Source organism: Sapajus apella, unplaced genomic scaffold (assembly GCF_009761245.1).
Source record: "Sapajus apella isolate SASKATOON/1434 unplaced genomic scaffold, GSC_monkey_1.0 scaffold144, whole genome shotgun sequence".
Classification (NCBI taxonomy): Eukaryota; Metazoa; Chordata; class Mammalia; order Primates; family Cebidae; genus Sapajus; species Sapajus apella.
In genome coordinates this window covers 2,789,204-2,797,890 of record NW_022437084.1, presented here as the reverse complement: position 1 = coordinate 2,797,890, position 8,687 = coordinate 2,789,204, and the positions used below count along the sequence as shown (strand labels likewise).

The 8,687-nt window shown below is 47.5% G+C and overlaps 1 long non-coding RNA gene and 1 other non-coding gene across 2 annotated transcripts in view; one reads left to right on the top strand and one right to left on the bottom strand.

The window, feature by feature from the left end:
• The first annotated feature begins 1,218 nt into the window (after nucleotides 1–1,218).
• Nucleotides 1,219–1,359, top strand: LOC116540863. Its single transcript, XR_004264615.1, has one exon. It is a non-coding gene; the product is annotated as a U4 spliceosomal RNA (small nuclear RNA).
• A 1,365-nt stretch (nucleotides 1,360–2,724) lies between these two features.
• Nucleotides 2,725–8,687, bottom strand: part of LOC116540827 — a 21,626-nt gene continuing 15,663 nt past the window's right edge. The window contains exon 2 of the long non-coding RNA XR_004264596.1: nucleotides 2,725–2,788. This is a non-coding gene — a long non-coding RNA (uncharacterized LOC116540827). The remainder of the gene's footprint in view (nucleotides 2,789–8,687) is intronic.

Sequence of the window (8,687 nt, the reverse complement as noted above, 5' to 3'; positions counted from 1 at the left end):
TGGGTAACAAGAGCTAAACTCCGTCTCAAAAAAAAAAAAAAAAATATTAGGCATGGTGGCGCATGACTGTAATCCCAGCTACTCTGGAGGCCGAGGCAGGAGAATCACTTGAACCCAGGAGGCAGAGGTTGCAGTGAGCTGAGATGGCACCACTGTACTCCAGCCTGGGCAATAGAGCAAGACTGTCTCAAACAAAAAGGAAAAAAGCCTGGAGTCTGCAGCACACAAACCAGACCGGAAGCCCTGCCCGCTCAGAGCTCCAGTTCTGTAGGGAAGAAGAGGCACAGCGACCTAAAATACGGCATGGAGCGACAGACGCTGGGAAGCAGGGGGGTGGGTAGCTGTGTGGCAGTATTCTGATGACTGAGTGGCCGGGAAAGGTCTTGGTGGTAAATGGAGTGAAGGAGGGAGCCATGGAGAGCTCTGGAGGGAGAGCATTCCAGGGAGAGAGAAGAGTAAGTAAAATGCCCCTGAGGCAGGAGTGGTCCTGATGTGGCAGCATCAGCAAGGAGGCTCGGGTGGCTGGAAGGGAATGAGCCTGGGGAAGCGGGTTGGGACTGACAGAAGACAGGGCAGCGGTTCAGACTGTGCAGGCCCCTGCAGGCAGGTCATGGTGGTCCCTATTTGGTGGGACAAGACAGAGATGGACAGAGACCTGGAGAGCAGGGGATGGGGACTCAGAGAGAGAGGGACAGAGACCTAGAGAGAGGGGGGCAGAGACCGGGGGGTGGGCACAGAGACCCAGAGAGAGGGAGACAGATCAGAAAGAAAGGAGGATAGAGTATTTGAGTTCACGCCTGTGATCCCAGCACTGTGGGAGGCCGGTGGCTGCTTAAGTCCAGGGCCGGCCTGGGCTGATCTTTTACAGAAACCACATCTCTATTAAAAAAATAATTCGGCCAGGCGCGGTGGCTCAAGCCTGTAATCCCAGCACTTTGGGAGGCCGAGGCGGGTGGATCACGAAGTCAAGAGATCGAGACCATCCTGGTCAACATGGTGAAACCCCGTCTCTACTAAAAATACAAAACATTAGCTGGGCATGGTGGCACGTGCCTGTAATCCCAGCTACTCAGGAGGTTGAGGCAGGAGAATTGCCTGAACCCGGGAGTTGGAGGTTGCGGTGAGTGGAGATCGTGCCATTGCACTCCAGCCTGGGTAACAAGAGTGAAACTCCGTCTCAAAAAAAACAAAAAAAAACAACAAAAAAAAATAATTCATAGCTTTGCACAGTGGCAGTATCATAGCCAATAAGGTTTATCCGAGGTGCGATTATTGCTAATTGAAAACTTTTCCCAATACCCCACCATGATGACTTGAAATATAATCGGCATTGGCAATTTTTGACAGTCTCTACGGACACTGAATTAAAAAAATAATAATAATTCATGAATTAATTTTAAAAAAGGAAATTCAAGAACAGGCAAAACTAACCTGGGGATTAGAACTCATATTTAGTAGATTTTTTTTCTCTTCTTGGGAAAAGATATAGACATAACCCAGGGTTAGACTGTAAACCTACAGACAGTTTGGAGAGAAATGGCATCTTCCTAACAGTAAGTTTACCAATCTATGAACATGGTATATCTCCACATTGCTTTAGTTTTTTTTTTTTTTTTTTTTGAGACGGAGTTTCGCTCTTGTTACCCAGGCTGGAGTGCAATGGCGCGATCTCGGCTCACTGCAACCTCCACCTCCTGGGTTCAGGCAATTCTCCTGCCTCAGCCTCCCGAGTAGCTGGGACTACAGGCACCTACCACCATGCCTGGCTAATTTTTGTATTTTTAGTAGAGACGAGGTTTCACCTTGTTGACCAGGATGGTCTCCATCTCTTGACCTCGTGATCCACCCGCCTCGGCCTCCCAAAGTGCTGGGATTACAGGCGTGAGCCACCGCGCCCGGCCTGCTTTAAGTCTTTTAATGATCTCATCAATGTTTTGTAGTTTTCAGTGTAAAGGTCTTATTTGTTGTTGTTAAATTAATCCCTAACTATCTTGGGGTTTTTTTCTGCTATAGCAAATGAAAATGCTTTTTAACTTCATATTTCAAGTTTTTGCTTCTATTATATAAAATAGGACTATTCTGATATTAATATGTTGTGAACTTGCCAAATGTACTTACTAGTTTTGGAATTTCCATGTTGTTCTTATTGATTTTTATTTACTTATTTATTTTGAGACGAAGTCTCTGTCACCCAGGCTGGAGTGTAGTGGCACAATCTTGGCTCACTGCAACCTCCGCCTCCCAGGTTCAGGCAATTCTCCTGCCTCAGCCTCCTGAGTAGCTGGGATTACAGGCACGCGCCACCATGCCCAGCTGAATTTTTGTATTTTTAGTAGAGACGGGGTTTCACCATGTTGACCAGGATGGTCTCGATCTCTTGACCTCATGATCCACCCGCCTCGGCCTCCCAAAGTGCTGGGATTACAGGCGTGAGCCACCGCGCCCAGCTTTATTCTTTTTATTATTGTATTTATTGACATTTCCTGTCTTTTATGCATTATAAACATTTAGATTCTTGAGTATAGTTATAGTAGCTATTATAATAGTTTCGTGTGTGTGTGTGTGTGTGTGTGTGTGTGTGTGTGTGTGGTCTCATGCAGTAGTGAGATCACAGCTCATTGTAGTCTTGATCTCCCTGGCTCTAGTGATCCTCCCACCTCAGCCTCCCGAGTAGCTGGGACTTAGTTGCATACCACCAAGCTGGGCTAAATGTTTTTTGAAGAAGAGTCTTGCTCTGTCATCTAGGCTGGAGTACAGTGGGATAATCTTGGATCAATGCAACTTCTACCTTCTGGGTTAAGGCAATTTTTGTGCCTCAGCCTCCCAAGTAGCTGGGACTGCAGGAGCCCACCACCGCACCCAGCTAATTTTTTGTATTTTTTGGTAGAGACAGGGTTTTGCCATGTTGGCAAGCAATCTTGAACTCCTGGCGTCAAGGGATCCGCCTGCCTCAGCCTCCCAAAGTGCTGAGATTACAGGTGTGAGCCACTGTGTCCAGCCATGCTGGGCTAATTTATTTATTTTTTTAATAGAGACCTTCAAAGCTACTGCAAATTAACATGCTGGGCTAATTTTAAATTTTTTGTGGGATGACATTTCACTATGTTGCCCAGGATGGTTTTGGAATTCCTGGACTCAAGCAATCTTACAGCCTTAGCCTCCCCAAGTACTGGAATTACAGGTGAGGGCCTCTGTACTCAGCTGATGAATGGCTATTTTAAAAAAAAATTTTTTTTGAGATGTAGTCTTGCTCTGTCACCAGTGTGGAGTCCAATATTTTTCTTTTCTTATTTATTTATTTTATTTTTTTTTTTTAAGACGGGGTTTCACCATGTTGGTCAGGCTGGTCTTGAACTCCCGACCTCAGGTGATTCGCCCGCCTTGGCCTCCAAAGTGCTTGGATTACAGGCATGAGCCACCGTGCCCGGCCTCTTTTCTTTTTTTTTGAGACAGAGTCTCGCTGTGTCACCTAGGCTGGAGTGCAGTGGTGTGCAGTCTCAGCTCACTGCAACCTCTGCTTCCCGGGTTCAAGCGATTCTCCTGCCTCAGCCTCCCAAGTAGCTGGGACTACAGGCGCATGCCACCATGTCCAGTTAGTTTTTGCATTTTTAGTAGAGATGGAGTTTCACCATGTTGGCCAGTATGGTCTCAATCTCTTGACCTCTTGATCCATCTACCTCAGCCTCCCAAAGTGCTGGGATTACAGGCATGAGTCACTGTGGCCCGCCTTGCTATTTTTATTTATTTTATTTTTTTTGGAGACAAGGTTTCATCATGTTGGTCAGGGTGGTCTTGAACTCCTGACCTTAGGTGATCTGCCCTTCTCGGCCTCCCAAAGTACTAGGATTACAGGCATGAGCCACCACACCCGGCCTATTTTTATTCTTAAATTTAAATTAAAAAAAATTTTTTTTGAGACAGGGTTTCACTCTGTCACCCAGGCTGCAGTGCAGTGGAAAAATCATGGCTCACTGCAGCCTTGACCTCCTGGGCTCAGGTGACCCTCTCACCTCAGCCTCCTGAGTTGCTGTGACACAGGCATGGGCCATTGGACACAGCTAATTTTTTTTTTCCAGAGACAAGGTTTTGCCATGTTGCCAAGCTAATCTTGGACTCCTGGCAGCCTCCCAAAGTGCTGGCATTACAGGCTTGAGCCATTGTGCCCGACCAGTAGCTATTTTTAAAACCTTCTGCTTCTAATATGGGTCATTTCAGGTCTCCGTTGATTATATTTTCACTTGAGATGGGTCTTATTTTCTGTTTTTTCCCCCCTATGTTGAGTAATTTAGATTGTGCATTAGACACAATATAGGAACTCTGGAATCTGTTATGTTCCTCTGGAGAATATTGAGTTTTATTCTTCCGAAGCAGTCCTTCAACTTGGCTGCACTCTAACTGAACTGTCTCTCCTGTGAGACTTCTTCAGTTCACTTCTCTTTTTTGAGGGGAGAGGGGGGTTCAGCTGGGCTTTTTGGCTGTACCCATGCAGTCAGATGTGGTTCAGAGTCAGCTAGATAGTTGAGTAGAGTTTATATAAACTTCAGGGTAGCCGCTCTCCATCTTCTCTTTTCCAGGGTTTATCACCTTCCTTTTGCTGTAATTCCTTAAGCTAGGAAGACTGGATTTTCCTCTGGTGTGTTTTTTTTTTTTTTTTTTGAGACGGAGTTTCACTCATGTTACCCAGGCTGGAGTGCAATGGCGCGATCTCGGCTCACCACAACCTCCGCCTCCTGGGTTCAGGCAATTCTCCTGCCTCAGCCTCATGAGTCGCTGGGATTACAGGCACACACCACCATGCCCAGCTAATTTTTTGTAGTTTTAGTAGAGACGGGGTTTCACCATGTTGACCAGGATGGTCTCGATCTCTTGACCTCGTGATCCACCCGCCTCGGCCTCCCACAGTGCTGGGATTACAGGCTTGAGCCACCGCGCCCGGCTGTTTTTTTATAGACAGGGTTTCTGCGTGTTGGTCAGGCTGGTCTTGAACTCCTGACCACAGGTGATCCGCGCACCTCGGCCTCCCAAAGTGCTGGGATTACAGGCATGAGCCACCGCGCCCAGCTGTTTTCTACTTTTTCCATAATTTATAACTGTTATCTGTGTGAAAGGGCTGGAATTTGAATCCAAGTGCGTCTGACTCCAAGCTTTTTAGTATGATAACATTCTGCCCCCTAGTGGCTGGACGTGGAAAACTGGTTTGTGTGGGAGGAAGGGCATACTGGTAAATCTCTGCAGGCTGCACGTTTGAAAACATTGTTTATCGAAAACAATACCCACACATAGCAACAAACAATACCCACACATAGCCACAAATTACTTGCACAGAACAGCTTTATGGTGAAAAACTGCCCAGAACCTTGTCACACTTAGTGCCTATCTCCAGAATTTTTTTGCTTTTAAAATACTCTTGCACATTTTATTTAAAAATATTGGCCACACACGCACAGGATAGAAAACCCTAAATATACAGTATGCTATAAACTAAAAACGCCTTCCACCAGCTTCGCCTCTTCACAGACAGCCAGTGTTTCCTGCCAGGGAGAATCTACACAGATTTAAGCAAATATGAAATATGTACAAATTACTTTTCTTTCTTCTTTTTTTTTTTAGGCAGAGTCTCACTCTGTTGCCCAGGCTGGAGTGCAGTGGTGCGATCTCAGCTCACTGCAACCTCTGCTTCCTGAGTTCAAGCAATTCTCCTGCCGCAGCCTCCTGAGTAGCTGGGATTACAGGCACACGCCACCATGCCTAGCTAACTTTTGTATTTGTACTAGAGACGGGGTTTTGCCATGTTGGCCAGGCTGGTCTGGAACTCCTGATCTCAGGTGATCCGCCCACCTTGGCCTCCCAGAGTGCTGGGATTACAGGCGTGAACCACTGCACTCACCTGTTTTTCTTCTTCTTAATGGGAATAAGAGCAGGTGACAACGCTTTTATCTTTCTTGTTTCTCTTAACAGTACTATTTTTAAAGTCAGACTCCTCAGACTTTTACATTTTAAACATATTTATTTATTTACTTATTTTTTTGAGACAGAGTTTCACTCTTTTTACCCAGGCTGGAGTGCAATGACGCGATCTCGGCTGACCGCAACCTCCGCCTCCTGGGTTCAGGCAATTCTCCTGCCTCAGCCTCCTGAGTAGCTGGGATTACAGGCACACGCCACCATGCCCAGCTAATTTTTTGTATTTTTAGTAGAGACGGGGTTTCACCATGTTGACCAGGATGGTCTCGACCTCTTGACCTCGTGATCCACCCGCCTCGGCCTCCCAAAGTGCTGGGATTACAGGCTTGAGCCACCGCGCCCGGCCAGACTTTTACATTTTAAACATATTTATTTATTTATTTTTAAGACAGGGTCTCACTCTCACCTAGGCTGGAGGGCAGTGGCACAGTCTTGGCTCACTGTAGCTGCTGCCTCCTGGGTTCAAGCAGTTCTCCCACCCTGGCTTCCTGAGAAGCTGGGATTGCAGGCTTGTGCCACCATGCCTGACTTTAGTAGCTTTTTCATTGAGGTGATTAAGAATACATTTTGGCCGGGCGCGGTGGCTCACGCCTGTAATCCCAGCACTTTGGGAGGCTGAGGCAGGTGGATCACGAGGTCAAGAGATCGAGACCATCCTGGTCAACATGGTGAAACCCCATCTCTACTAAAAATACAAAACATTAGCTGGGCATGGTGGCGTGTGCCTGTAATCCCAGCTACTCAGGAGGTTGAGGCAGGAGAATTGCCTGAACCCAGGAGGCGGAGGTTGCGGTGAGCCGAGATTGCGCCATTGCACTCCAGCCTGGGTAACAAGAGTGAAACTCCGTCTCAAAAAAAAAAAAAAAAGAATACATTTTGAGGACTGAGGGCGCTGGTTCATGCCTGTAATTCTAGCACTTTGGGAGGCCAAAGCAGGAGGATTGCTTGAGGCCAGGAGTTCAAGACCAACCTGGCTAACGTAGTGAGACTCCCCACCTATCTCTTAAAAAAAAAAAGTGTTGGGGGGGGGTGCAGGGCGCAGTGGCTCATGCCTGTAATCCCAGCACTTTGGGAAGCTGAGGCGGGTCAATCACTTGTGGGCAGGAGTTGGAGACCAGCCTGGCCAAATGGTGACACCCCGTCTCTACTAAAAATACAAAAATTAGCCAGGCATGATGGTACATGCCTGTAGTTCCAGATACTTGGGAGGCTGAGGCATGAGCATCACTTGAACCTGGGAGGTAGAGGCTGCAATGAGCCAAGATCTTGCCATTGCATTCCCATTGCAGCCTGGGCAATAGAGCGAGACTCTGTCTCAAAAAAAAAAAAAAAAAAAAAAAGGAAAGCCTATCGGCCTCTAGGAGGACCCAGATATTACCCCGAACCAAAGATAACCAGTATTCTGATTGCTAACGGCCTAGTTTTACCTGTTAATTTACAGAAATGGAGTCATGCTGTGGCACTCAGATGCATTTGAGAGACCATTCCTTCTTTTCCCCTGCTGTATGGTACGCCACAGTCAGCCAAACGCTGTTCACCATCCTACCGCTGATACACTTTGGGGCTTTTTCCAGCTTGGGGCCGTTACATATGAAGCTTCTGTGAACATCCTGGCTCATGGTTGGTTGGTTTGTTTTTTTTTGAGACGGAGTCTTGCTCTGTCGCCCAGGCTGGAGGGCAGTGGCACAATCTCGGCTCACTGCGACCTCTGCCTCCGAAGTTCAAGCGATTCTCCTGTCTCAGGCTCCCATGCAGCTGTGACTGCAGGTGCCCACCACCACGCTCAGCTAATTTTTCGTATTTTTAGTAGAGATGGGGTTTCACCATGTTGGCCAGGCTAGTCTTGAACTCCTCAAGTGATCCACCCATCAGGCCTCCCAAAATGCTGGGATTACAGGCGTAAGCAACCGTGCCCGGTCTGCGTTTTTTAAGATACAGCCTCACTCTGCCACTCGGGCCAGGGTGCTGTGGCACTCTCTCAGCTCACTGCAAGCGATTCTCATACTTCAGCCTCCCTAGTAACTGAGATTATAGGTGTGTGTCACCATGCCCAGCTAAATTTTTTTTTTGTTTTTTTGAGACAGAGTCTCCCCCTGTCACCAGGCTGGAGTGCAGTGGCACGATCTTGGTTCATTGCAACCTCCATCCCCCGGGTTCAAGCAATTCTCCTGCCTCAGCCTCCCAAGTAGCTGTGATTACAGGCCCCTGCCACCATCCCCAGCTAATTTTTTTGTATTTTTAGTAGAGACAGGGTTCCACTGTGTTAGCCAGGATGGTCTCGATGTCCTGGCCTTGTGATCTGCCTGCCTCGGCCTCCCAAAGTGCTGGGATTACAGGTGTGAGCCACCGCGCCCGGCCTAATTGTTGTATTTTTAGTAGAGATGGGGTTTCACCATGTTGTCCAGGCTGATTTTAAACTCCTGGGATCAAGTGATCCTCGTACCCTTTTATGAAAATGTGGGCATGTGCCACTGCTCCCGGCCATCCTAGCTGGTGTTTTGCTGAGCATGTTTGCATGTCCTTGGGGTACATACACAGGAGTGAAGCAGTGGAGCACATTTGTTAGCGTTAATAGATATTGCCAGTTCATTTCCCCAGGTGACCTGCCCACCAGCTTGGTAGACAAGTCCCCGTTTCTCAACATCCTGACCAACGCTTGTCAGAAGAACCTTTTGAACTGGCTTTGCTTTTAGTTCTTCCGTTGGTGACCTCCCCACTTCCAG